This window comes from Schistocerca gregaria, chromosome 4 (genome assembly GCF_023897955.1).
Source record: "Schistocerca gregaria isolate iqSchGreg1 chromosome 4, iqSchGreg1.2, whole genome shotgun sequence".
In the NCBI taxonomy this organism is placed as follows: Eukaryota; Metazoa; Arthropoda; class Insecta; order Orthoptera; family Acrididae; genus Schistocerca; species Schistocerca gregaria.
Genome location: NC_064923.1, coordinates 652,632,325 through 652,660,036, shown reverse-complemented (window position 1 = coordinate 652,660,036; position 27,712 = coordinate 652,632,325). Strand labels below are relative to the sequence as shown.

Genomic DNA, 27,712 nt, shown 5'->3' with positions numbered 1-27,712 from the left:
GAAATCGCTCGATCTGTGGTCCCCTTCTATGCTCCGACCCGTACCCATTTAGGGAGATTCGGTAAAGACCCAACTTAGCACCTCCAGGCTTCAAAAAACCTCATCACTGGTGTACACAGAAGTCACCGAAACGAGAAAACAGGCGCTACCCAGAAATGATATGTTGCAATACATTTACATGCGCACTTCTAAAATCACAGTACAGTGAATGGCGGAGGGAACATCGTACCGTCGCTGTAGGTTTTCTTTCCTATTCCATTTATGCGTTGAACGAGGAAAAAGTGAAAGCCTGCATTCACTGTACGTGCCCTGCCTCTTTTATGAGGGGCAGTGAAATGAAAATAAAACACGCACCACAATGGGACTATGGAATGGTTCAACTGAAAAGCAATCGCCCCACGCGTTAAGACATTTATCCCATTGGGAGACCAGACATTCAATTCCTGTTTCATGGAACGCGGTCAGCCGCTGACGGATCCACAACCGCAACCACTCTTGCACTTCCTCGTCCGACTGAAACCGACGTCCGTACATTTCCTTCTTCAGGTGGCCAAAGATGTGAAAATCACGTGGTGAAACATCCGGGCTGTACGGAGAATGTTGCAGTTTTCGCAACCAAATTGCTGAATCGTAGCCTTCGTCCGACTGGTAGTGTGCAAAAGGATAATTCCGTCTAACAGAACTCCGACAGCTGTAGGGAAAAACGTAAATCTAACAGTGGGATCATCTGCCAAAGATATCCAGAGCTGTTCACACGTGTTCCGGTAAGGTTCTTGATGAGCTCCTTCTTGGACTGGAGGGGTTCTTTGCTCGTCGAGTTACTCGACCGTGGAACCACTATCAGTGCCCAGCACTATGAAGATAATTTGTAATTTGCAAGGTTCCATAAAACCAAACGTGTGGGAAAGCTGTCTGACAGAATTATCATGTTAGACGATAACATCAGCCCTCCCCTCCCTCCCCCCCCCCTCACTCTCTCTCTCTCTCTTCTCTCCCTCCCCCCCCTGTCTCTCTCTCTCTCTCTCTCTCTCTCTCTCTCTCTCTCTCTCTCTCTCTCTCTCTCTCTCTGAGAACCGACCGAACGCTACGCTCCAGCAATTTGTGTGGGAAACACTGCAACATCCATATAGCCCGGATCTTTCACCGTGTGATTTTCACATCTTTGGCGACCTGAAGAAAGACATGCGAGAACGTCGGTTTGAGACGGACGAGAAAGTGCAAGAGTGTGCGTTTGGGACTCCGTCAGTGGCCGACCGCGTTCTGAGAAACAGGAATTGATCGCCTCGTCTCGCAGCAGGATAAATGCCTTTTCGGCTGTAGTAATTATTTTTATAGTGGAACAATTCCATGGTTCCGGTGTGGTTTTCATTTGACTGCCCCTTGTATCCTACTCTTATCATCCTTACGCGAGACATATGGTGATGGTCAGTTAATGGTAGAACAAATTCTTCGAATCCATTTTCTCTAAATTTACCTTCATGGTTTAGCGCGAACTAGATGTTCTCTCTTCCATGGATCTCGATTTATGTTCCCTAAGCGTTCCTGCTACACTTTCGTATGGGCTAGACTATAGCGACCTGCTGCGATCCCAGCAGGACATCTCTGAACTACTTCGATGTTTGTTGTGGTGCATAATTGATAAAGATTCCAAACAGAAGAACAATACTCCTTAATGGGTGACACTAGCGTCTTCTGTACGATTTCCTTTGCAGATGATAATGAATGGTTAATGAGAAAAACCACAACAGTATTCATGCACATTTTTTGTGTCACGACCTGTTTCTTCTTTTAGAAGATTATCAAGTTGCCGAGTTGTGCCAATGTCAAGTTTTTAGATGTCCAATTGTCATAAGGCTATGTTCGCATAAAACTGCATCCGTATGTTGCTGTAAAAGAACGAAATCGGCCGTGACACAGTAAATGTTTGTGAATACAGCTGTGATGCTTCTCTTTCATTGGCGAACGATATTTTCGCAGTATCCTGCCAAGGAATGCCGTTGGTTTTAAATGCAACTGGTTCCCACGCACTGCGGGCTCTAGTTTTGAATCGTTAACCATGTGGGCAATCCGTCAGGGAGACTATAGAAAATAAAAATAAAAAAATTTGCTGGTTCCGCCCGGGATCGAACCGGGGACCTTCTGCGTGTAAAGCAGACGTGATAACCGCTACACCACGGAACCACCGCGTTTAAGTTACCCTACATTTCTTAAGTAACCATGTGCGTCATTATGACGACAGCTGAGACAGTTATCGGTTCGGATAGAATCAGGCCAAATGCGACCTCTAGAGAACATGCGTTCTTATCAGCCCCACGCCTGTATTTCAAAACATATCCTTAATTTAATCTTTTTGTGACTTGCACAGTATGCAAACATCGAGTATGAGACTCATTTCCATTAGTGTGTCCAGTTACATGAGAAAGGCATACGTATTATTACAACAACAAAGGGGAAACGAGACCACTGCTAATATAAAGGAGCTGTCTGTCGTAGCGTATTAATGTGCAGCTGTTGGTCGACTTTTAGCTACGTTCTTTGGTGTGACAACTATCCTCAAGATGATCTCTTCGTGGTAGCGGGCAAGCGGTTTCGCACACGTGTGTTCTCGAGTCCCGCCAGAATGGAGAAACGGCAGAGTTTTCGCTCACCCTCACGAAAAATAATAAGCAGCGCTTTCCTCAGTGGAAGGAACAACTGTAAGTGGTCTCAGACAGGTCACCCTCTGCAGACGATCACGACTAAGTGAACATATTTGAAAATAAGGCAATTACTGGCATAATCTCGCATCGTTTGTGAGGGACCACGTTCTGCTTGTTATTTCTCGTGAGGATGAGCGAGAACTCTACCGTTTCTGGATTCTGGCTGGATTCGAGAAAACGTCTGTGTTAAACTACTTGTCCGCTGACACTGAGAGATTGAAGGTTTGTTTGAACACAAGACTGCTTTACTAGACATGGTTCTATTGAAGATGGCATGCCATTACCCTCCTCCGACCTTTCAACTGGTAGCCTATACTTTTTATGCAGATTCCGAACCACGCCGCAGATCGGCATTTTCATGTTTACAAACACTGCCAGAGATAAAAGAAGTCGAAAGTGACAGATAAAAATCCTAAGAAAGGCCGCCGATCGAACCACAGCCTTTTCACCACGAACAAAAAGTTTTCTAGCGGAGCACAAGAACACGTCAATAGAAAACTGCTTGTCCGCCGCCAATGACAACATCTATCTTAATGGAACCTGTCACAGCTCCAAGTCGAACAGAAGTCGCGCAGTGACATTTCCCTTAATAGTGCGAGCAGACAGATGCCTGCAGAGACCTTGTAAATATTATGATAAACGTGTTCGAATACAGTCGATACGTTTAGAGGCTACGATGGCATATTTGTAACAGACGCAGTACATGCTTTTTTTTTCAGAATTAGTTTATGTAATTAGCATGTGTACCGTAGTGTTCCCGGAACCTTTTGACGCTGTTGACTGGAATGCACTCTTCTGAAGACAGCAGTAATGAAACGGATGGACCGAAAGGATAAGTGCAACTAGAAAAGAAACCAGACTGTATTTACAAGAGACGAAGGGCATGAAAAGGAAGCAGTAGTTGAGAAGGGATTGGGACAGGGTTGTAGCCTCTCACTGTCGTTACTCAATCTGGACGTTCATCCAGCAGTGGAGGACCTTTCGGAAACCTAGAAGAAATTTAAAAAGGTGATTTAATTCAGAGAGAAAAAATAAGAGCTGTAAAGTTTACCAATGACATAGGATTTTAACATCAGTAGAACGCAATTGACATAGCCTTGATAAGAGGTTATAGTATGAAAATCAAGTGCTCCCAGTGGCAACAGGGGGCGGGACAGGCTGGTTTATATGGTGATCACAGCATGAGGCTACAGAGCGTAGTTGAATTGCTTAGTCGACTATTAACTCACAACAGAGCTACAGTGGTAGAGTTGTTGATACAAATCAGAGCAATGGCAACGTAAACAAAGCAAACATTGGATTATATTTATAGCAACAGTTGCCGAAGCTAACATTTCGTCAGAAAGAAACCGAAGGAATTTCTCAGAGTGAGAAAGAAGTGGAAGATGAGATATAAGCCTTGCTGTAAGATGAGTCAGTCGAATGTGCGATGTCGTACGGTGACGACGATACAAGCTTAACAAGTGAGAGTGACACAGAAACAGGGGTCGAACCAAATAGTTCATCATTCTTGTCGGACAGGAAGCCACAAATACCGTCTCCAGTAAATCGTAGTAAAGGGCAATCGTTGTCCAAGGAGCGGGTGTTAAACAAAATTTCGAATAAGTCCGCAGTAATATGACCGCGTAGGGCTTAAGAAACACTACGGGTATTCAAGCGAGAATAAGGCGCACTTGCTACAAAATCTGGTGTTAGGGTGTTCGTGCGTTTTAAGGATGCGCAATACAATATACAGGATGTGCGTGATAGTGACCTACTACGTTACGCACATCAGACTGCGCGCGTATAGATTACAGTAATTTCAAGGGAAGCAGTGGATGGTTGCATAACTTCAGACAGTGCTACAATAATGGAAGACGTAAGATAAAGAAATTTCATATAAAGCGTCAACCTGACGATGCACAGCAATCTGTGGAATCGGCCACATAATTTGTAGGTGAGACAAATAAATTTATCCCATAGTTCAGTAAGCAATTTGTTTTCAACTCCAACCAATCGGAATTTAAAGAGAAATTGCTTATGAAAGAAAGCCTGGAAATCAGTGGTACCAAGAGTTGTATTACGATCAACGAACGTTAAATGCCGTAACGCTTTTGTATACAATTATGCCGACTGTTAATCTGGATGTTTAAATTGGCTAGATAGTTATTTATTGTACTGGGAGAAGTTGGAGGTGCTCTGCCCCATACGATTTATTCTCGTGTGCTTAATCTTGCAAGAGTAGTAGAGAACAGCTACGTTATAGCAAACGAGAGTGGGAAAGTGAACGTAAGAGAACTACAGCTACAGTATGAGCACTGCTTTTGGCTGACAGCTGGTCAAAGTAACTTGTTTTTGCTTGATTCCTGGCCTGCATGTAAAAATCATATTCCTTTAGAGAAAACTATCCCTCCTGAAAAGTGTGCGTCATCGCAACTCATATCACATCTAACCACTAGACAAATTCAGCCTCTATATGTTTGTTTTTTCCGTGCCTATATTACAGCACTATCTGCAGCTGCGCCTTGAAGGATAGCCAGTTTTACGGTAACCTCCACGACAAACTGTTTCGCGTTTGGGTGCATGCCTTCACATCCCATCATTTCTCATCACCCAGTTACACCAATATCACTCTATATGCATTCTTTAATAGTGGATACCTAGGTGAACGTCCCACACGATTTGTAATTGAGTTGGCCTTAGATTTTGATGGTACGTACCTTTGTGATCACTATGGTGCGTTGTTTTTCATTCGGAGTTCATGGTGCAAGTTAAACGTGTTTTCAACATATCTTGAATGTCGACGATGTCCATTTTGTGATATGTAATACATAGATCACATGGTAGGTTGATGTGTGCACCATCCGGACAACCCCTCGTGATGCACGTGGTGAATCATTAGCAGCTAATATTTGTCCTTCCATATTTCTTAGCACAGCACTTTCAGATGAGCCTTACTAAAGACGGAACTTGCGAGTCCGCAGCTCGTGGTCTACTGGCTAGCGTTATTGCCTCTGTATGACGGGGTCCCGACTTCGATTCCAGGCCGGGGCGGTAACTTTCTCCGCCCCGGGACTGGTTGTTTGTGTAGTCCTCATCATTTCCTGATCATTTGAGAAATTGGCGCAACTGGACAGAGTAAAGATTGGGAATTTGTAGGGGCGCTGATAACCACGCATTTGAGCGACTCACAAACCAAATACCATCATCGTGAACTTGCGATGTCACACTCAAGGGGTTCCTTGTGAGAGATTTGTGTTACAAAATGAGATACTAAAGGTAAGAGAACCCTTTCATTTGGGCGGTAAAAATAATTGATGACGACCGAAGTATAGAGGGTATATTATTCTGAGGGGCTATAACAAGAAAAGGATTTCTGTAAAGAGAAATTTGCTAAGATGGTATTTGTATTTTGAAATGTGGTACTATAGAAGGATGCTGAGATTAGATGAACAGATCAGATAAGTAATAAACTAACGGCGAACCAAATTAACCAAAAATGATTAAAAGACGACATCGGTTGATATAAAAGACTGGGGTATAAAGCAGTAGTATATATCTATATCCGGATCCCGCTCCAGCTACTGAGGGGTCTGGGTGCTGTCGAGTCCTCTCCATTTGACTCGGTCCTCCCACTATTTTTCTTCCTCCACTTGCTGCAAGGTCACACCTCTCTCACACCTCTCCTTTCCACCGATATTCTCACTCCCATTTTCCACCGTGTTCTTCGGCGCCCTCTAGGTCTTTTCCCATCCATCTTCAGTTCTTCCATAATTTTGGTTAGTCTCTGCCCATGCATTCTCTTAACATGCCCATACCATCTTAATCTCTTTTTTTCAATTTCTTCTCTCATACTTTCTTGTTTAAGGTCCTTTCTAATCTCTACATTCCTTACTCTGTCCATTCTTGTTTTTCCCTTACCTTCTCTGAGGAATTTCATTTCCCCTGCTTGCAGTCTGTTCCAGCCCCTTTCTGTCATTGTCCATGTTTCTCCACCACAGATGACAAGAGGGAAGTAATAATTCCTATATATAAGGAGTTTTGCTTTTTCTGAAACTTCCTTATTCCAAATCAAGTGTTTTATTATTTTATTGTGGCACCATATACAATCATTACCCCGGCTCCAGGGAGGTAGGGTACCCTTCCCTATTCCTCCATTGGAGTAATTCCTGTCAGGCGCGCCCACGTCCCAGGAGTGGGCATCCTACACTTCATTAGGCCGGAGTGCTAGGATGGCTGAGTTGAGGCAGGGACTCAATCCCGTGGGGTGTAACACGGAACTAATGCCCAGGGTTACGGGTGAAGACCCATTAGGGCAGCGACGGCGGAGAAGGAAGACTTCGGAACGACGTAGCTGGAAGATGAGGCAACCCTCCTTTCTGGGGATTAAATGAGAAGCGAACCACTGCCTTGTGGTGGAGGAGAAACTCCAAAAGCTAAGGGAGACAACCCCAACAAGAAATCCTTTCTTGCGTTAGGCCTGGCAAGCCACTAGGAAAGTCTTCATGTATTGCTTTCAAAACACATAGAGTAGTAGTATCTTTGGTATTGATGGGAAGCGTCTGTGTGTACGTGTGTGTGTTTGGGTGGGGAGGGGGGAGGGAGGGCTTGACCAAAGTTTGGCTACAGAAGGCAGGTTCAAATGGATGTAGGTCGCAGTAATTATGCAGATTGTACAGAACGAGGTGGCGCAGTTATTAGTACAGACGACTTCCTTCCCCATCCTTCCCTAATCAGATGGGACCGATGACCTCGCTGTTTGGTCCTCTTCCCAAATCAGCCATCGAACTATACAGAGTTCCGAGATGAAGAGGGGTCCACAGGCAAAACCAGTGACGACGGGCACATCAAACCCGTCTGCAGACTCAAAGCCACAACATCTATTCCCTGGAAAAAGGTATATTTTTCTTCTTGAAAATGATATGAAGAGTAAATCCGGAAGTACGTCGTTAGACGTCTGGAACGTATTGAGGCACGGTTAGAGAACCATGATGCGTCTCTTCCGCAAGCATGGTAGCCGCCATGGATGCGCCGGGTACCCACAGTACACTAGTCGCACTCTGTGATACGCCGCCGACAACAGAGGAATGTGCCCACCACTCACCGGCAGGCGTCTATCTGCAAACCGAGACCACTCTCACGGCCGTCATGCCCCACACTCACGGGGCGTCGCTGTCCTCGCCGACTCAGCCACTCCTGGGCTGCTGGACCTCTGCAGTGTGCACGCCACAGGGATTCCCCCGTCCAAGTCTTAACGCAAGGTTTCTCGATACATTGCTAACGTATCAGCCAATATAATTCCTCCATTTAAGGATGTACTCTAGAGTGCTTTAACTGAAATTGCGATGGTCCGACAACCGAAAAAGCGTATCCTTCAAGTGAAGCTCAAGTTACGATGGGCAAACATGGCATTCTAAACGCCATGCATAAGTTATCCAAAGGTATCTAGACTTTCAAAAGCCTCCAGATTCAGTATCATACCGCCACCATCATCCTTTTGTTGTGTGAGTTGATTCTTGTCACCACTTTTTGCTGTCGATCGCTAACGTCTTTTGGTCGTTGTATCCTATGAACAAAACGTCTTGGATGTCGGCCTTCTTCGTCCTTCCTTTACTTTTCGTTATACTCCTAAAACAGGTTGTATAATTCCTTCTCACTCAGTATGTGCCGGAGCTGTGTCTTCCTCTATTGCCAGTTTCGTCGACTATTTCCTTTTCTTTCCCCACTTTTCTCAGCACCTCTTCGTTTGTTGTTTTTTTTAACCCATTTTGTCATTTTCTCTGCCCGCTATACTCACACTTCAAAAGCCTCCACTCTCTTCATGGTTTCCTTTCTCGCGGTCCCAAGTGCGGTGCCGTACAGTTAGATATACCATACAAACAATTTAGAACCGCCGGCCGGAGTGGCCGAACGGTTCTAGGCGCTACAGTCTGGAACCGCGCGACCGCTACGGTCGCAGGTTCGAATCCTGCCTCGGGCATGGATGTGTGTGATGTCCTAAGGTTAGTTAGGTTTAAGTAGTTCTAAGTTCTAGGGAACTGATGACCTCCGCTGTTAAGTCCCATAGCGCTCAGAGCTAATTTAGCAACCTTTTACTTTACACAATTTCCATACTGTAGTAGTAAATCCTTCTCTCCTTACATAATTATAATCTTGCCATTGCTACTCTCGACCTAATCTTTTTGCTTCATCTCCTGTTGTTTTCCATTCTACTTCCTAAACTAAACGGTCCTCGAATAGGCCTTGAAAGCTGCAACGGTACCGACCGGCCGCCGTGTCATCCTTAGATCACAGGCGACACTGGATTGCGGAGATAGAGGGGCATGTGGTCGGCACACCGTTCTCCCTGCCATATGTCAGTTTACGAGACCGGAGCCGCTACTTCTCAGTAAAGAAGCTCCTCAGTTTGACTCACAAGGGCTAGCCTACAGCGCTCGGCAGACCGGATGGTCACCCATCCAAGTGCTAGCCCAGTCCGACAGCGCTTAACTTCGGTGATCTGACAGGAACTGGTGTTACCACTGCGGCAAGGCCGTTGGCAATTCTACTTCCTACCTACTTAAAGTCTTGCGCATATCAAATTTATTTCCATTTAACCTTTTTTGTCCTTTTCAACGCAACATGTAATTTTTGTTTCCTTTATGTTTATTTTCATTTAATATGACTACTAAATCCATATCCGCATTCAGTGACGCTTGTGGCTGAGATTGACACGGCGGCCGGTCGGTGCTGTTGGACCTTCATGGACTGTTTGGTTGGAGTTTAGTTTAATGACTTCTAAATGAAATACGTAAGAGTGGAGATCTGCCCAAGATACTGATTGGAATGAGAACCTCTTAATAGACAGAAAGCAGCACCTTAGGTCTAGAAATATTGTCACGTCGTAACCACACTGAAGTCCAAATCCAGAAGAAGCGTCGTTACTGATGTACAACACTTATAACTGAAAGCAAGTTTATTAGTGACGCTAACGTACAGCAAGAACACAACTGAACTCCTGGACGGAGAATACAGCTACTTTTAGAAACATGGAATATTCCAGACTGCTGGTATTTATAGAAACATCAAATATTCATTAATATACAAATATTAAAAATGCCAAGAACACTTCAGAAACGATAAATACTAAATAAAGAAATGTTGCTGCTGGTTGGGCTACACACTAAGCCAATCTGCGGGCGGCATGGCTCACCGCAGCATAATATGTTAATGATAATGACCTAATATTTTTGTGAGAGTGAGTCCAGTTTTTTTTTGTAGATGAGACGGGTGTCTACCGGTAATTACTCTATCATAAAATCTTTATTCACTCACATCTGCGCAAAATAACATCCCGGTGCAGAAACTGATCACTACTTGTATAAAACGAGAGACATAGAGTTACAATGTTCACAGAAAATAAAAATGTAGCACTTTCCTGCTAATTAGTTAACTATTCAGTTCTGATATTAATATGTAACTCGTAGATCAGAGTGACAAATTTGTTATCCAACAAAAGGCAGCTGAAGCATTCTGAGTGCAGTAGACACTAGAAAGACTTATATGTAACTGCATTAAGCCAGCTTAAGATATTCAGAAATCCGAGATGCATTTTGGCGAAGTGACTAGTTCCTATATGTTTTCGAATGGTATCGTGTAAAATAAGTACACAAATGTTCGCTGGGAAATTTCTTTCATCAGGATGTGTTTCATTGATGTTCTGCGCTGAACATTTGCCTTCCACAGGACGAAGTTTCACATTAGAATAGCATTCTAAAGATAAATGTGAGCTATGATTCTGCTGATCAAGAAACCGTCTCTCACATAAGCGTTGTAGGTGGTAACAGGAATCGATTTCTCAAGAGTGTGTAAGCAATCGTTCTATCGTTTCCTCAACAACTAAATTGAAATTTCTGCTGCCTTTTAAAGGCATCTACTGTTTCACAGGCCTCAGGATTTTCGGAACAACATCGTTGCCTCGTGAAGTGTATGTTCAGGACATGTGTCCTGCCTCGGGCACGGGTGTGGCTTAGGAACAATGAAAAGAACACATACGATTGTGCGATCACGCTCAACCTACACTAACCTTTGGAAAACTGTAAGCATTGGTGAAGAAGGGGTACATTTACAGTTTGTGAACAATAGAAAGGAGACAAATCAGATGGCGACGAGGAACTAATTGAGGCAATGTTGTAGTCAAATCTTAGGCCGCTAATAACTAAAGCTAGTATCTCAAGAATGAGTACCTGACGACAGCGTGTATTTGCTTATCCGACGAATAATTTATGTTAGAAAAATATAGTGTGTACTGGTTGAAAATAAGCCGTTTCCATCTTCAGCTCCTTGACCGGGGATAATCGCATCCAACTGTGTCCGTATAATGTACTCCATCAATTTGGTATTTAAGAGTGCAATGTTCTCCAAAGTTCCTCGCATCCGCTGTCTAGAGCGGTAAGTCGCGATGACGCAATGGAAATCCGGTCGTAACCAGTTCGATTTCTAATAGTGGGAGCAAATTTCACTGCCACGATTTAGTTGCTGATGCGGGTTATGAATGGAAGCGAGAAGAATATGCGAAATAAATACAGTTTCTGATTTTTACTCCATACTTAGTGTTGATGTACTATAAATTTAGAATTTCTTGTAATACTGGGAGATCGTTATTCAGAGTGAATACAAATTTTCACATCATGTCATAAGTCCTGCATACGCAAACTGCTTCAGCAAAACAAGAGGCTTTGGGAAGGATGCAGGTGCGTGATGTGGGCATACCACGTTAATCGTGAGTCGTAAATTAGTCTCAAGAATGGTGCAATCGATATCATACTGTCTTCCAACTTCATCTGCGGAGAAAGGTGCTGTACATGTTTGCCAGTAAGCAACACTGTCACATGCCAGGTGACATTTCCAGCCCTATTTGTATCATCCAAACGTTAGATAATGTAGCAAACTATCTAGAGTACGGATGATATCCTGAGAGATGAAGTCTTGTATTAGAGACATATTTCATCTACGTATTGTAATATTTTCTATATGACACCATGATTGCCTTTTGACAGTAACATTATTTGCTTGTATAAACCACTATTACAATTTCGCCTGTGTGGCCATTATCAAGTGGAAATAATCGTGAGTTAGTACATCTCAGAATCTAAAAACCACGAGACATATTTGCATGTCATCGTCACATACGTTAAGTTGGGTCTTTAATGAAAGACGCAGCTTATGGATGCAATCATCTGACATGTCATCGTACTTGATTGACGTGACGATGACATGGATACATGTCAGATGATTTTTAGGTTTTGACATGTGCTAAAGCTCAACTATTTCAAGTTTACAGTGGCCTCAAGGTCCGAAATTGCAATAATCGGTTGTACAAACAAATAATTTTCCACTCAAAAGGTGACCATCATGTCGTTTATAAAATTTTACGTGACTGTGAACCCCAACTTCGAGAAGTCAATTATATGGTAATAATTTTACAATTGGCGGTAGAGAAAATTTAGTTTCGGCAGTAAATGTAATATATACTAATGAGCTGAGGACTAGCCCTTTAGGGACACCATGCTGTATTCTGTGTGGACCCACCATCTCATCGCTCAAAATAAGATAAAATTTTTTACCATGCAATATTTCCCAAGGAATACTACTTTTTATTTTAGTACATTTTATTAAACAATAGAGCAAGGCCTGCATCCTTAAATACTTCGAAAAATTACTGAAATAACGTTGATGCTGTTTTGTGTAGCATTTAGTATCCCACTGTGAGCCACGTATAGTGAGATATTGTATTTTTGAACAGTAATTTATTTATTCAGTATCAGTATTGTGTACTGAGAAACGTCATATTCAACTGCAAATCTATCAGATATTACACCACACACGTCTTACATCATAAGTTGATTTCTTTGTTGTATATTCTGCACAAGTCTGTAGATAGCGGCTGTAGATTGATGACTTATTTCTTGGCTACCCGATAGCCTATGATACTGTACGACACCGTGGGATAGTAAACAAAATACGGTACAGCGGAACGTCCGGTCAGGTCCGTGACTGGGCTGACGACTTTCTGGCAGACAGAAGTCACTGCCTCGTTAGAAATAGAGAGACAACGTCAGAAATTTCATGGCAGATTAAAACAGTGTGCCGGACCGAGACTCGAACTCGGGACCTTTGCCTTTCGCTGGCAAGTGCTCTGCCAACTGATCTACCCAAGCACGACTCACGCCCCGTCCTCACAGCTGTACTTCTGCCAGTATCTCGTCTCCTACCTTCCAAACTTTACAAAAGCTCTCCTTCTGGAACCCACTGTACCACGCAAGGCGGAGGGAACAACGTACCAATGTCTCTCAATTTCTAACAAGTATCTTCGCGGGGTCGTCATGTTATTGCGGATTCAGTAGTGTTGGTGCAGAGGGTTGCCGGATGCCCGGGACGAAGCTAGTGTACCCCATCTGTCTGCGTCCATTGCTATCGCTTCTGACATACACCACTGGCCATTAAAATTGCTACACCACGAAGACGACGTGCCACAGACGCGAAATTTAACCGACAGGAAGAAGATGCTGTGATATGAAAATGATTAGCTTTTTACAGCATTCACACAAGGTGACATGAGGAAAGTTTCCAACCGATTTCTTATACACAAACAGCACTTGACCGGCGTTGCCTGGTGAAACGTCGTTGCGATGCCTCATGTAATGATGAGAAATGTGTACCATCACGTTTCCGACTTTCATAAACGTCGGATCGTAGCCTATCGCGATTGCGGTTTATCGTATCGAGACATTGCTGCTCGCCTTGGTCGAGATCCAATGACTGTTAGCAGAATATGGAATCGGTGGGTTCAGGAGGGTAATACGGAACGCCGTGCTCGATCCCAACGGCCTCGTATCACTAGCAGTTGAGATGACAGGCATCTTATCCGCATGGCTGTAACGGATCGTGCAGCCACGTTTCGATTCCTGAGTCAACAGATGGGGACGTTTGCAAGACAACAATCATCTGCACGAACAGTTCGATGACGTTTGCAGCAGCATGGACTATCAGCTCAGAGACCGTGGCTGCGGTTACCCTTGACGCTGCATCACAGACAGGAGCGCCTGCGATGGTGTACTCAACGAAGAACCTGCGCGCACGAATGGCATAACGTCATTTTTTCGGATGAATCCAGGTTCTGTTTACAGCATCGTGATGGTCGGACCCGTGTTTGCGACATAGTGGTGAACGCGCATTGGAAGCGTGTATTCGTCATCGCCATACTGGCGTATCACCCGGCGTGATGGTATGGGTGCCATTGGTAACACGTCTCGGTCGCCTCTTGTTCACATTGACGGCACTTTGTACAGTGAACGTTGCATTGCAGATGTGTTACGACCCGTGGCTGTACCCTTCATTCGATCCCTGCGAAACGCTACATTTCAACAGGATAATGCACGACCGCATGTTGCAGGTCCCGTACGGGCCTTTCTGGATACAGAAAATGTTCGACTGCTGCCCTGGCCAACACATTCTCCAGATCTCTCACCAACTGAAAGTGTCTGGTCAATGGTGGACGAGCAACTGGCTCGGCACAATACGCCAGTCACTACTCTTGATGAACTGTGGTATCGCGTTGAAGCTGCTTGGGCATCTGTACGTGTACACGCCATCCAAGCTCTGTTTGACTCAATGCCTAGGCGAATCAAGGCCGTTATTACGGCCAGAGGTGGTTGTTCTGCGTACTGATTTCTGAGGATCTACGCACCCAAAGTGCGTGAAAATGTAATCACATGTCAGTTCTAGTATAATATATTTGTCCAATGAATACCCGTTTATCATCTGCATTTCTTCTTGGTGTAGCAATTTTAATGGCCAGTTGTGTAGTTTCCGAAATGCTAACGAATCGTGTGTCTGATGCAGCACTTGGGTAGCAGCCCGGTATTCACATGGTGGGATATGGGAACCGCCTAAAACCCACATCTACGCTGGCCGGCCCTCATCGTTATTCTGCCAGGCGGATTCGATCGAGGCTCCTCCCCGAATCCCGGAAGTGTCGTGCTATCGCGCACGTCTATAGAGGCCGGTCGTACGGAGTACCAACATTCTTTCATATTCCATTCCTTCATTGAAGGAGAGAAAAATGACTATCTTTATGCCTCCATATGTGCCTAATATCTCATTTCTGATGGTCCCTACGCAAGAGATTTGATGGTTAAAAATAATAGTCACACAATCTTCTTCAGACTCCCGAGAAGGTTTGTAAGACTTACGTCGTCTCTTTTCCATGGATTCCGATTTCTGCTACACTTTCGTATGGGCGACACCGCTCTGTTGCGATCCTAGCACGCGTCTTTAAATTCGTTCGATGTCTGTTGATGCGCCTACTTGATAGGACGCAAAACACGTTAGCACTGGTTGGACATAAATGTTGCCGGTGCCGACGGCTCATCTCCCGGCCTCCAGGAAAGGCAGACATTTAACGCCGCTGGCCAAACTTCCGGATGGCCGTCAGCTCGCTAGTGCTCCGTCATACGAAGCGGCAATTAAGCCGTTCCGGAATGTAGTTTCACACGGCGCCTGCCTGACTGGCGGGACAGCCACACACATCGATCTTTTTCCTGCTGCCGCCTGCCTTGCCTTTTCGTTTTTTTCCCGCAGCCTTCCTTGAGCAGAGCCGGCTGCGCTGGCAAGAAGCGGACGCATCGATAACGAAGTTTGCGGCGGCGGCGGCGAGCGTTTCTGCAACGGAGCTCATTATCCGGCGAGGAATGTTAATAGCTCGCACTCATTCAGAGCATCGCTTTTTTTTGCGCGCGGTTCGTCGGGAAAATTATTTCTGGATGGGTGCGCATTCGCGTCGGGTTTCAGTTCCGCGTTTACTACTCATAAATTGCGCCATACTTATCTCTCCTCCGGCGCGCGGATTTGTTTTGGAAACTCGACAACAGAAATAAAAAGAGTTGCGTTAATATCGAACATCTTCATTAAATGTACCTTCAGCGTCGTAAGTCGGCAGTCTCAGATTCGCTGCCCTATCAGTGCTAGGCAGTAATGTTGTTCACAAAAAGCACTGGCAGCGCAGTTTATCTCCTGTTTCGCTCACGGAAAAATCTATCGTCATAGTTCCGTACTTCGAAGAACAGCAATATTAGCAACAAGCGAATGATACCATCAGGACTATTTTTTTCAACTTCCGATGGATCGCAGTATTAAAACAGTAGCTAAAATCCGGTGAAACTTTGCACAGATGTGTTGCGCCGAGTTTCTAGAATGCCCGTCTATTGTGACACGTCACATTCTTCAGGTCTGAGCGCACAGTGAGCATGTAAAGGTGCATAGAAAATATTACGTCCATGATTCACTTTCACTCATAACTGTGCTGCAGATGCACACTCTCTGAAATTCCTTTCTTAGGTTGAGTTCTATGTAGACTTACTTTAGCGAGGAATGCTCTCTAAGTGCTAGTGTGCTTCTTCCTATCTTCGAGCGTTATGCGTTTGTTTTGCTTTCCGTATAGCAAAAATGCTTCATTTCGTCTACTTCGCGGTCCTCAGTTTCGATTCAAGCTTTTCAGTAATCTCGTTTATGCTACTCATCAGTACTGTCGCATTTATTTGGTTAACTCTCAGTCCATGCTCTGTGCTCCGTACATTCCATTCAACACGTTCCGTAATTCTTCCGGAGTTGCACTGAGGACAGAAATGCCACCAGCGAATATTGTCATTGATATACTTTCACACTGAATTTTAATCCCACTTCTGAACTTTTCTTTTATTTCCGACATTGCTTCTTCGATGTACATGTTGAACAGTAGGAGCGGAAGGAAGCATCCCTGCCTTACATCCGTTTTAATCCGAACACTTGTCTGTTGGTCTTCGATTCCCTCTTTGTTCTCGTGTATGTTGTATATTACCAGTCATTCCTTATGGCCTATAAACATTTTATTCTGAGAATATCCAATACTCTGCTCCAATTTAATAACAATGTTATCTGCTTGCTGCGTACGCGTTCGCGAATCAGTGACGCAATGCACTGAAAAGGCCAAGGTTTTGTAAGGTACAAATTATAAACTAGGTATATATCTATAGTAGGAAACTGTAGCAGAAATTAAGGAAATGTAGTTCTTGTACACTGAAGTGACAAATGTCGTGGGATACCTCCAAATATCATGTCTGACCACCTTTTGCTCAGGATAGTGCAGCGAGTCGACATGACATGGACTCAACAAGTGGTTGAAAGTCCCTGCAGAAATTTGAGCCGTACTGGCTCTATAGCTGTCCATAATTGCGGAGGTGTTGCCACTGCAGGATGTGGTACACGAACTGACCTCTCGATTATGTCCGATAATGATCAATGGAATTCATGTCGGGCGATCTGATTGGATAAATCATTCGCTAGAATTGTACGGAATGCACTTCAAACCAGTCGCGAACAATTATGGCCCGGTGACATGGCATCGTTGTTTGGAACCATGAAGTCCATGAATGGCTGCAAAAGTCTCCAAGTAGCCAAGCATAACCGTTTCTAGTCAATGATCCGTTCACTTGGACCAGAGGACTCAGTGTATTCCACGTAAACGTAGCCCACGCCATTATGAAGCCATCACGAACTTACACAGTGCATTGTTGACAAGTTGGGTCCAAAGCTCTGTGGGGTCTGCGCCACACTCAAACCCTTCCATCAGCTCTTACCAACTGAAGTCGGGACTCGTCTGGTCAGACCACGGGTTTCCAGTCGTCTAGGTTCCAACTGATATCGTGTCGAGCCCACGAGAGGCGCTGCAGGCGGTGTCGTGCTGTTCGCAAAGGCACTCACGTGTGTCGTCTGCTGCCATAGCCCATTAACGGATACGTTCGTTACATGTCCCCTATAGATTTCTGGGGCTATATCGCGCTGTGTTGCGCATATGTTAGCACTGACAACTCGACGCAAGTGCTGCTGCTCTCGCTCGTTAAATGAAAGTCGCCGGCCACTGTGTTGCTTGTAGTGACAGATAATGCCTGAAATGTGATATTCTCGGCACACTCTTAACGCTCTGTGGATCTCGGAATTTGAAATCCCTAACAATTTCCGGAACGGAAGTCCCGTGCGTCTAGCTCCAACTACCATTCCGCGCTCAAGTCCCGTTAATACTCGTCGTGCGACCGTAATGACATCGGAAACCTTTCAGTATGAATCACCTGAGTACAAATGACGGTTCCGCCAGTGCACTGCCATTTTATACCTTTGTATGCGATACTACCGCCATTTATGTGCGTGCATGCAGGGTGTTACAAAAAGATATGGCCATACTTTCAGGAAACATTCCTCACACACAAAGAAAGAAAATATGTTATGTGGACATGTGTCCGGAAACGCTTAATTTCCATGTTAGAGCTCATTTTATTACTTCTCTTAAAATAACATTAATCATGGAATGGAAACACACAGCAACAGAAGTGGCTTCAAACACTTTGTTACAGGAAATGTTCAAAATGTCCTCCGTTAGCGAGGATACATGCATCCACCCTCCGTCGCATGCTATCCCTGATGCGCTGATGCAGTCCTGGAGAATGGCGTATTGTATCACGGCCGTCCACAATACGAGCATGACGAGTCTCTACATTTGGTACCGGGGTTGTTTAGACAAGAGCTTTCAAATGCCCCCATAAATGAAAGTCAAGAGGGTTGAGGTTAGGAGAGCATGGAGGCCATGGAATTGGTCCACCTCTACCAAATCCATCGGTCACCAAATCTGTTGTTGAGAAGCGTACGAACACTTCGACTGAAATGTGCAAGAGCTCCATCGTGCATTTACAACATGTTGTGTCGTACTTGTAAAGGCACATGTTCTAGCAGCACAGGTAGAGTATCCCGTATGAAATCATGATAACGTGCTCCATTGAACGTAGGTGGAAGGACATGGGGCCCAATCAAGACACCACCAACAATGCCTGGCCAAACGTTCACAGAAAATCTGTGTTGACGTGATTCCACAATTGCGGCAGCCCACACATGTTGACAGCAAAAATTTACAATTTGATCATGTTGGAATGAAGCCTCATCCGTAAAGAGAACATATGCACTGAAATGAGGATTGACACATTGTTGGATGAACCATTCGCATATCAACACAAGCACCGAAGTCAACATTACCTTCCTTCAATTAGGCCAACTGGCGGTGAATCGAGGAAGTACAGTACATACTGACGAAACTAAAATGAGCTCTAACATGGAAATTAAGCGTTTCCGGACACATGTCCACATAACATCTTTGCTTTATTTGTGTGTGAGGAATGTTACGTGAAAGTTTGGCCGTACCTTTTGTGTAACACCCTGTATATCTGTCCCATGAATTTTGTCACCTCGATGTATACATAATCTCTACACTAGTGCGACTCCTCACTATATCTGCTAGCACACTAATGTAAGCAGGGCAATCATCGGCCCTAACGTATGGTCTTATGAGCAGAGCATTAGCAGGCTCGCTTCAGTAGAAGGTTAACCAAAAGCCATTATCGTTCAGTGCAAAAAAATCTATCGTATCGTGGGAACACAGCCGATCTCGGTGTAATGACTCTAATAGGCCCCTGTCGGTGAAATGCTTGTATTGTAAATAGCGAGCTATCAAATTCTTCGGCACACAGCTTGTCTGTGTTCCTTTCAACGTCTCACGCCTCCACTTTTTCGACGGCCACAGAGAGGGGACCGCGAGGCGCCGTAAGCTGTAAGCGGTGGCAGTAATTGCAGCGGCTGGCGTGGACGTGGAGGTGCGCCCAGCATCTGCGGAGGACGTGGACGCGACATTAAGCAATTACTCCCCAGGTCACGTGCACGTGCGTAACGCACCGCACCGGTCGCTCACGCACTTATCCCACTACCGCTGCAGCCCCCAACCGAGCCGCGAGCAACGTCGTGTCTTCCGCAGCATGTAGATCGTAGACTTTCCCAGGGCGATTCACGCTCACATTGGCAAGGCAAAAGCAGCCATAACGACCAGCCCATACAAACACAGAACGAATTATAAATCAATACAAGTAAATTACCAGTACAGTTCCTAACAGCTAGCGAATTTACAAATCTAATGGCCACAATCAAATGGTTCAAATGGCTCTGAGCACTATCAGACTTAACATCTACGGTCATCAGTCCCCTAGAACTTAGAACTACTTAAATCTAAGTAACCTAAGGACAACACGCAACACCCAGCCGTCACGAGGTGGCCACAATCATCAGTCGACTGTATGTATAGCGTGATTCCTCGATGATGTTACAAACCTTCAGGGACAACAGAGAAGGGTAAATATACCAATTTGAAGTAGAGGGCCCTGCCGCGGAAATGACCGAATTCAAAATTATAAGTGAAAATCATTCTCATGCTTTTGACGGTGTAGTTCATGTATCGCCACTGCTGTTGCTAAGATTGCTGGAACATTGCTACCGCTATTCGTCAACGGATGGGATGTGCTTCCAAGATGTGGGAGCCCAATATCTTACTTTGGGCGCGAACACGTGTATCAGACATTCCCTCACAAGTGGATAGGCAGAGTAAGTCCCTTTTCCTGGAGAGCACGTTCACCTGATCTCACCCCACTTGATTTGTTCTTGTGGGCCCAGACCAAAAGTATGCAAGACGCCTGTCTACACTATAGAGGATAGCCTGCTACGAATTCTCGCTGCCTCCGACACTGTTCAGACGACAACGGAGGTATTCGGACGGGTAGGACAGAACTACGTGCTACGATGCCATACCTGTATTGACACTGGGGAAAGCTATTTTCAACGACTGTTGTGATGTAGCAACTTGTAAAACTTCTGCTGGTAAATTGAGTTCATTACTACTGTACAACAGACTTAGTATTTTTGGTATCTCTGACATCAAGTTACGTCCGCCGCCATTAGTCCATCAACAGGGGAAATTACACTGAAGCGCCAAAGAAACTGGTATAGGGATATGTATTCAAATACGGAGGTAAGTAAACAGGCAGAATACGGAGCTGCCGTCGGCAATGCCTATATAAGACAACAAGTATCTGGCGCAGTCGTTAGATCGGTTACTGCTGCTACAACGGCACGTTATCAAGATTTAAGAAAGTTTGAACGCGGTATTATAGTCTGTGAACGAGAGATGGGACACAGTATCTCCGAGCTAGCGATGAAGTGGAGATTTTCCCGTATGACCACTTCACGAATGTACCGTGAATAGCGGGAATCAGGTAAAACATCAAATCTCAGACATCGCTGCGACCGGAAAGAGATCCTGCAAGAACAGGACCAACGACGACTGAAGACAATCGTTCAGCGTGACAGAAGTGCAACCCTTCCGCAAATTGCTGCAGATTTCGATGCTGGGCCATCAACAAGTGTCAACGTGCGAACCATTCAACGAAACATCATCAATATGGGAGCCGAGGGGCCCACTCGTGTACCCTTGCTGACTGCGGGACACAAAGCTTTACGCCTCGCCTGGGCCCTCAACACCGAATTTGGAGTGTTGATGACTGGTAACAAGTTGTCTGGTAGGACGAGTCTCGTTTTAAATTGTATCGAGCGGTTGTACGTGTACGGATATGGAGAAAACCTCATGAATCCATGGATCCTGCATGTCAGCAGGAGACTGTTCAAGCTGCTGGAGGCTCTGTAACGGTGTGGAGCGTGTGCAGTTGGAATGCTGTGGGACCCCTGATACGTCTAGATACGACTCTGATATGTGACATGTACGTAAGCATCCTGTCTGATCGCCTGCATCAATTCATCTCCATTGCGGACTTGGGCAACTTCAGCAGGACAATGCTACAGAATTGCTATAGAATGGCTCCACGAACTGTCTTCTGAGATTAAAGACTTCCACTGGGCAACAACTCCCCAGACGTGATCATTATTGAGCAAATCTGGGATGCCTTGTAACGTGCTGTTCAGAAGAGATCTCCCCCCCCCCCCCTCTCCCTCGTACTCTTACGAATTTATTGAGAGCTCGTGTGTCAGTTCCCTCCAGCACTACTTCAGACTTCAGTCGAGTCCATGCCACGCCGTGTTGCGGCACTTCCGCATGCTCGTGGGGGCCCTACATGATACTAGGCAGGTGTAAGAGTGTCTTTGGCTCTTCAGTGTATTTCAGGATATTGAGGAGTATTCAGCGGGAATTCTGACCGTCACGATCAGGGTTCGAAAGTTGTGGCCTTTTGATTTAGCGCTATGCGAGGCTAAGGAGGCACTTGAGTAGATTTTACCTTGTGCCTTTCGATTCGGCCGTTTCCGGACGAGGGTCCCTTACCCCGGATTCACAGAATGATCAGGGAATCGCCCTGTATACTGAGTAAGCACATAAACTTAGTATGCAAATGTCTCCCAGAAAATCAATGCTGCGAGAAGTTCTGAAGCCACCAGCACATTGTTGAAAGGATGGACTATCAAACAGTGATATCAGAACCATTATTTGATAACCTTATATAACTTTCATCAAAGATCCCAATATGGCGGTAGCTGTTACGAAATGTTGTTTACGTTCAAATTTTGTGCGTTGCCCATACAGTCACGGAGGGAGAATTTAACTCCCTGTCTTCGCTTCGTCGTCACGTGGAGAGGGTAACTCTAGAGCTGAAAGATCGCTTTCCCCCACCATAACGACATAACCGGAGTACAGCAGTGCAGCCACCCTATAAGGTGGGCGACAGGAAGGGCATCCAGCCACCCTATATCACTAAATACACTGCAAAATGCAGAGTAACGTGCCGATCCAGTGAAGATATGTGGCAAAGACCAATAAAAAAGAAATAGTGATGAGATCCACCACGGTGTGAAATCACACCAGTTATTCCGTGAATGAAAGTACCTCACGTAACAGTATTTCGAAACTTCATTGATGAACCACAGAATTTAAATTCTTGTACCATTGACTGTCATATCGGGGCAATAGTTTCAGCAGAATGAAAACGAGTAGAGTTGAATATTGAAAACATCCAAATGAGTAACTGTAGAAGTTTTCTTAAAAACTGTGTATACTGTTCACATGAATGCGCTGCTGTTGATAAGGGTATGGCTTGTATCACTATCAGTTTTTCAATAACTCGGAGAAGAATGGACATTGCAGAGAAATGCCTTAGCCACAGCAGAGGTTATTGTTACTAGAATGAACCACTCTTCAAAGGAATGTGTATTATTTCCAAATTTCCTAAGAGATAAAAAGATTTGTGTGTTCGACAGGGAATCAAAGCGATATCGATCCCGGAAAATATCCCCTAGACAATGGCTAAGCTGTTTCCTTCCTTCCAATTATGCAAGAGAGCTTCTGAGAAGGTTGTAAAGGAGGAGAGAGGTATTGGTGCACTACAGCCGTCCGGACGGTTCGCGAGTAGCGCCTCGATAGATCGGACGATAAGAGCCCGCGAAAGGCAAGTTTCTTGCTTCGAGACCCAGTCCGGTACACATCGTTAAACTGTCAGGAACTTTCAAAACAGCACACACTGCAATAGATTCATTCTTCACAACAAACTGTTATGCGCAGGAAGTGACAAGTGGAAAGTCATCGTCGTGCAGAAAAAAAACTGCCTCTCTCAGTTGAGACGTCGCAAAGGCCACACTTATTAGTGAAAGCACAAAGTAGAGATTTAAACAGCGGAGGCGTCTTTGGCTATTCAGAAGAAACAGCTTCCCGCACCGTCATGTGTCAACAAACGTCGCTGTTCGCTTCAGAGGAACGCTTATGCGCCCATCTGTCACAGACGGCGGGCTTCCTGTTGCAAAAGCTCGCAAAACAAGTCTACCCCAGGACGGCTCAGCGTAGTCCGTCTAGAGACTGTTTCAGGCCAGAACCCTGCAGACACAGCATGTGCGCCGGCCGGCCGGCCGGCCGGCCTCGTCTCTTAAACTTAAGGTCAGGACTTGCCCTCTTAAAGATTTTTTGTACAGCTGAACTTAGCAAATGTGGGTCACCGTACGGCCATAAAGAGCTATGGAATGGCGTCACCCTCATCCGCCCAATGATGTCACTTGCTGTGACGTCAGGTTAACAAGCCGGTATATCTGCTGCCCGTTTTTATGCCCCGCCGTATGCCGTTTGACAGTACCGCAGCTAGTTGTCTAAATTGCAGCTGTTTCCGGCCTTAGTCTGGACTAGTTTGAGTTGAATAAAGGCTGACTGGTGATGCGAGGAACCAAATGAAGACAATCGATCCAGTTGGTTGTAGTTTTACTTATCGGTTATAATGTGCATTCATTTCTTTCTAATGCAATCAGTCCATGCGAACAAAAATCAGTCTGGGCGAACAACCAACTTGGAAACAGTCGGCACAGTCAGTTGTAGGTTTGGCATTCGTAAATCATTACTGTTGACTGCACTCTGATATGGTCCTTTGTCATCACTGTTATTGCCGTTTAGATATTTGCTTTTTATTAAGTACCAATAAGCACGCTTCAGTTCAGTTTTTCATCCGTGTTTATGTAAAGGCAGCCGGTCAGTGTGGCCGTGCGGTTCTAGGCACTACAGTCTGGAACCGAGTGACCGCTACGGTCGCAGGTTCGAATCCTGCCTCGGGCATGGATGTGTGTGATTTCCGTAGGTTAGTTAGGTTTAAGTAGTTCTAAGTTCTAGGGGACTGATGACCACAGATGTTAAGTCCCATAGTGTTCAGAGCCATTTTTTATGCACAGGCGTTTACTTAATTGTGAACTTTGTATCTGCAACAGATTGCTCAAACGCTCAGTGACGTGGAAATGGAAGAAATCCTATGACTGGATAAAAAGTGGCCCTCAAGGTCAATTCCATGCGGTATACGGTATCTGCAAGGATGGTTCATATTCTGAAATAACGTTAATTAAAGAAATTCAAAGAAAGTTAACGAATAATCACAAATACTTGTCGTACAAAATATATATCCGACAAGTTACGGTTTATGCTTAAAAAAGTGATTAAGTCATCAGATATTTAGAAAACTGTATCTTGTATACTGTCTATTCACATTACCTGAACGTTTACTTACAGAACACTATCAGGGATGGATACAAAATAGTCGGGGAGAGAGACAGAACTTCAATAAATTTAAAGAAAAACTTTGTTCATTATTTAAACATAAATTCATTGTGTGATGCCAGTTATTAACTTGAAAATAGTACCCAAAAATCCATACTTAATACCAGAAATACGAAAAATTCGTGTTAAGTAAATAAATACATAAATTCTGAAAATGCTTCATTTTAGAAGTATACTTTTTATTCAGCTTTCCTTGAAATAAGATAAGTTATTTGTAACCGAAATGGATGAAAAAGTATTTAAGTGAAATCATTAAAACCTGATGAGGGAATGAAAAACATTCATAAAGGTGACGTGGCTCCAGAGACTATTTTCATTCGATTATTTCATTCTAGTGAAGAATACGACTGAAAAAAAACAGTCGGTTTTCCGATCATCACTTCTGCCGGCGAGCCATTGTGTTGTCCCGTGTGCATACCATTTATACACTGACGAAAATGAAACGAATTACATCATGAATTTCTAGTCAGATATTTATCAAACTATAAGAAGATGTTTATTACAAAAAAAGCTATTAAATGATTAAACGTTCATTTCATACGGAACTGATGTGCATTATCAAGATCAATATGCAGTCTGATCTCCAAGGGTACTCTTATGCAAGCAATAGACTCTGAACGTCATCTTGAGGAATTTTTTTTCATGCCTGGAACACATAGCGCACCAGTTCACAATCACTAACTGGAGGCTGGTGTGAAATCATGCGTCTTCTCATCGCATCCTAGGCGTATTCTATGGCTGACAAATCAGGGAACCGAGAAAGGCAGCCAAGGAACCCTTTCAGTCCCAACAATATGAAAACAGTGTAATTTAAAATTTTTCACATAATTAAAGTTTATTATCATAGTAAGCAAAGAATACAAGAAAGAATTGGCAAAAATCAAACAATCAATTGTTTTAAGAAATAGGTTTCACTCTGGAACCACTTAGGCACACAGTTTTCAAACACGCATCATTTCATGTGATTCATTTCAAAGGATATTCATATTTTGCTATAAAAATACCCACATCTCGAAACTTGTACGAACTCATACCAATACGAACAAGTTATAGTCAACAATCACTAGCAAAAATGGCCCTATAATTTAATAAATTCAGTGTCAAAAACTACATATTGTCCCACTGGTTTCATTTCGATAATACTCATAAAAGCAGTAGCACAGAGTCAAGCTTACGTTAGAATAACATCGGTATACTTACTTTCAATGTCAATTATCTCCTCACATGTCAGACTTTCCTAGGATCACGTACGACAATCTTCGCGCCGATTGTTGCTTTGAATGCTGTAATTGGCTACTACCTTGTACTGCATTACTGCATTCATAGAAGTATCTCAGAGTACAGCTTGAAGTGTGGTTTCGTGCGAGAGGCATTGGCATTGCAATAATAATAATATTAAAACGGCGTTTCCAGGCAGAAATCACTATTATTCACAGGGTTAAAACGTCTGAGGTGCGAAGTGCTGTCTTAGGTCTTGCAGTATCCTGCTGGAATATGCCATCATGAAGAAGATGACAACAGCGTGTACCATTCTGGCTATATATTCGGAAGTATTTAGCCTTCTTTCAAAAGTGGAGTTGCCATATTTAATAGCCCCAGGACTTGGTTTGTGGTGACATTCTGTCTATAACATGTACTAATATCATCTGTCTATTCGTGAGAGGCAGTCCAATAGTCCCAGCCACCTGCCATACTTATGCCCTTAGTGGACCTCGCCACCACTCACCCTGCAGTCGTTCCACTTCAGTCAGCTGTGCGATCTGACAGTATTATGCTCCCGCGTCCCGCCTATGTCCAAAAGTTGATAATACGTTGCACGACCATACCCTCGGGGGCATGATGTATTGCGACGAGCACCTGAAACCTTTCATTAACTTTAGACAAACCCAGCAAATTCAAATGCTCTAAGCACTATTGGACTTAACATATGTCATCAGTCCCCTAGACTTAGAACTACTTAAACCTAACTAACCTAAGGACAACACACACATCCAAGTCCGAGGCAGGATTCGAACCTGCGACCGTAGCAGCGGCGTGGTTTCGGACTGAAGCGCCTAGAAGCCGCTCGGTCATAGCAGCCGGCACAAACCCAGCAGCCATCACTTACTTATACCATTCTTCGCCTGTGAAAATGGATTTTTCTGTACTGAAAATTACGTAAACAAGCACGCAAAAGAGTGAAATTTTAATCGACATATTCGACGGGCATGGAAATACTAGAGAATCAGTCCGTTAATGTTTGGACAAAGTTTTCAGATGTAACATTTTTCTGTGAGTGTATCATATCTCAGTTAGTTGTGACAGTTCACCTCTTCGTTTCAAATAAGCAATTCGTGCTTACGTTCAAGTACTGGTAACTGATAGCTGATTTTTTTCTCCTTCGGAAAACCAGAGATGAAGATAAAATTCTATGATGTAAAGGCACAAAGAAGGTAGATCACGAAAACAGCTTTATACGAGGAGTGGCATATTGCGGAAGTGTGTTGCACGAGACCGCCGCAACGGGGAACTAATTCTTGTAACTATGACCTTGTCAGGTATCTAGTGGTTCATCAACACAAAACGGTTCTCGTACTCAGAGCGATTCTTCCTCCCTGTATAGCCATGTAGTAGAGATGAAGCTGTTCGTAATCTGAGAATAGTTTGTGTTTCAGACGATGCAAAGAAAGCAAGATCCTGAGCTTGGTTAAACCGCAGATGGTATCCCATGATATTATAGTGTGTCCTTAGCGAACTCGTCAGCGCGTATTTCAAGTTGACTATAGCTGTGGCACTGGATAGCACGTACGTGTTCCTTGTTGACCATCATATCGGCGCCATGTCGCACATCGTCTGACGTGCTAAATCAATCACTCGCAGTTTCACAGAAAAGATGTGGGACTATTTGGAACAGTGGGTAACATGTCGCAGTCAATATTCCCGCAATTGGGTAGCTCTACGGGATCTGATCTTCAACGACTAGCTTCTGCTGGATATGGCAACTTTTGGACTGTCTTCCTCGCCAAAATGAAGTATTTGTCAAGACTAGAAACGATGTTACGACGTGCTAGCGTGAATTCTCTTC

At 44.3% G+C, this 27,712-nt stretch overlaps 1 protein-coding gene, 1 non-coding gene and 1 pseudogene across 2 annotated transcripts in view; 1 reads left to right on the top strand and 2 right to left on the bottom strand.

Annotated features, from left to right (window-relative positions):
• Positions 1-27,712, top strand: part of LOC126267391 (papilin) — a 1,111,154-nt gene that overhangs the window by 184,406 nt on the left and 899,036 nt on the right. The gene's annotated exons all lie outside the window — the stretch shown is intronic.
• Trnav-uac (transfer RNA valine (anticodon UAC)) lies at positions 2,109-2,181 on the bottom strand. Its single transcript has one exon. It is a non-coding gene; the product is annotated as a tRNA-Val (tRNA).
• Positions 9,101-9,218, bottom strand: LOC126268283 (5S ribosomal RNA; annotated as a pseudogene).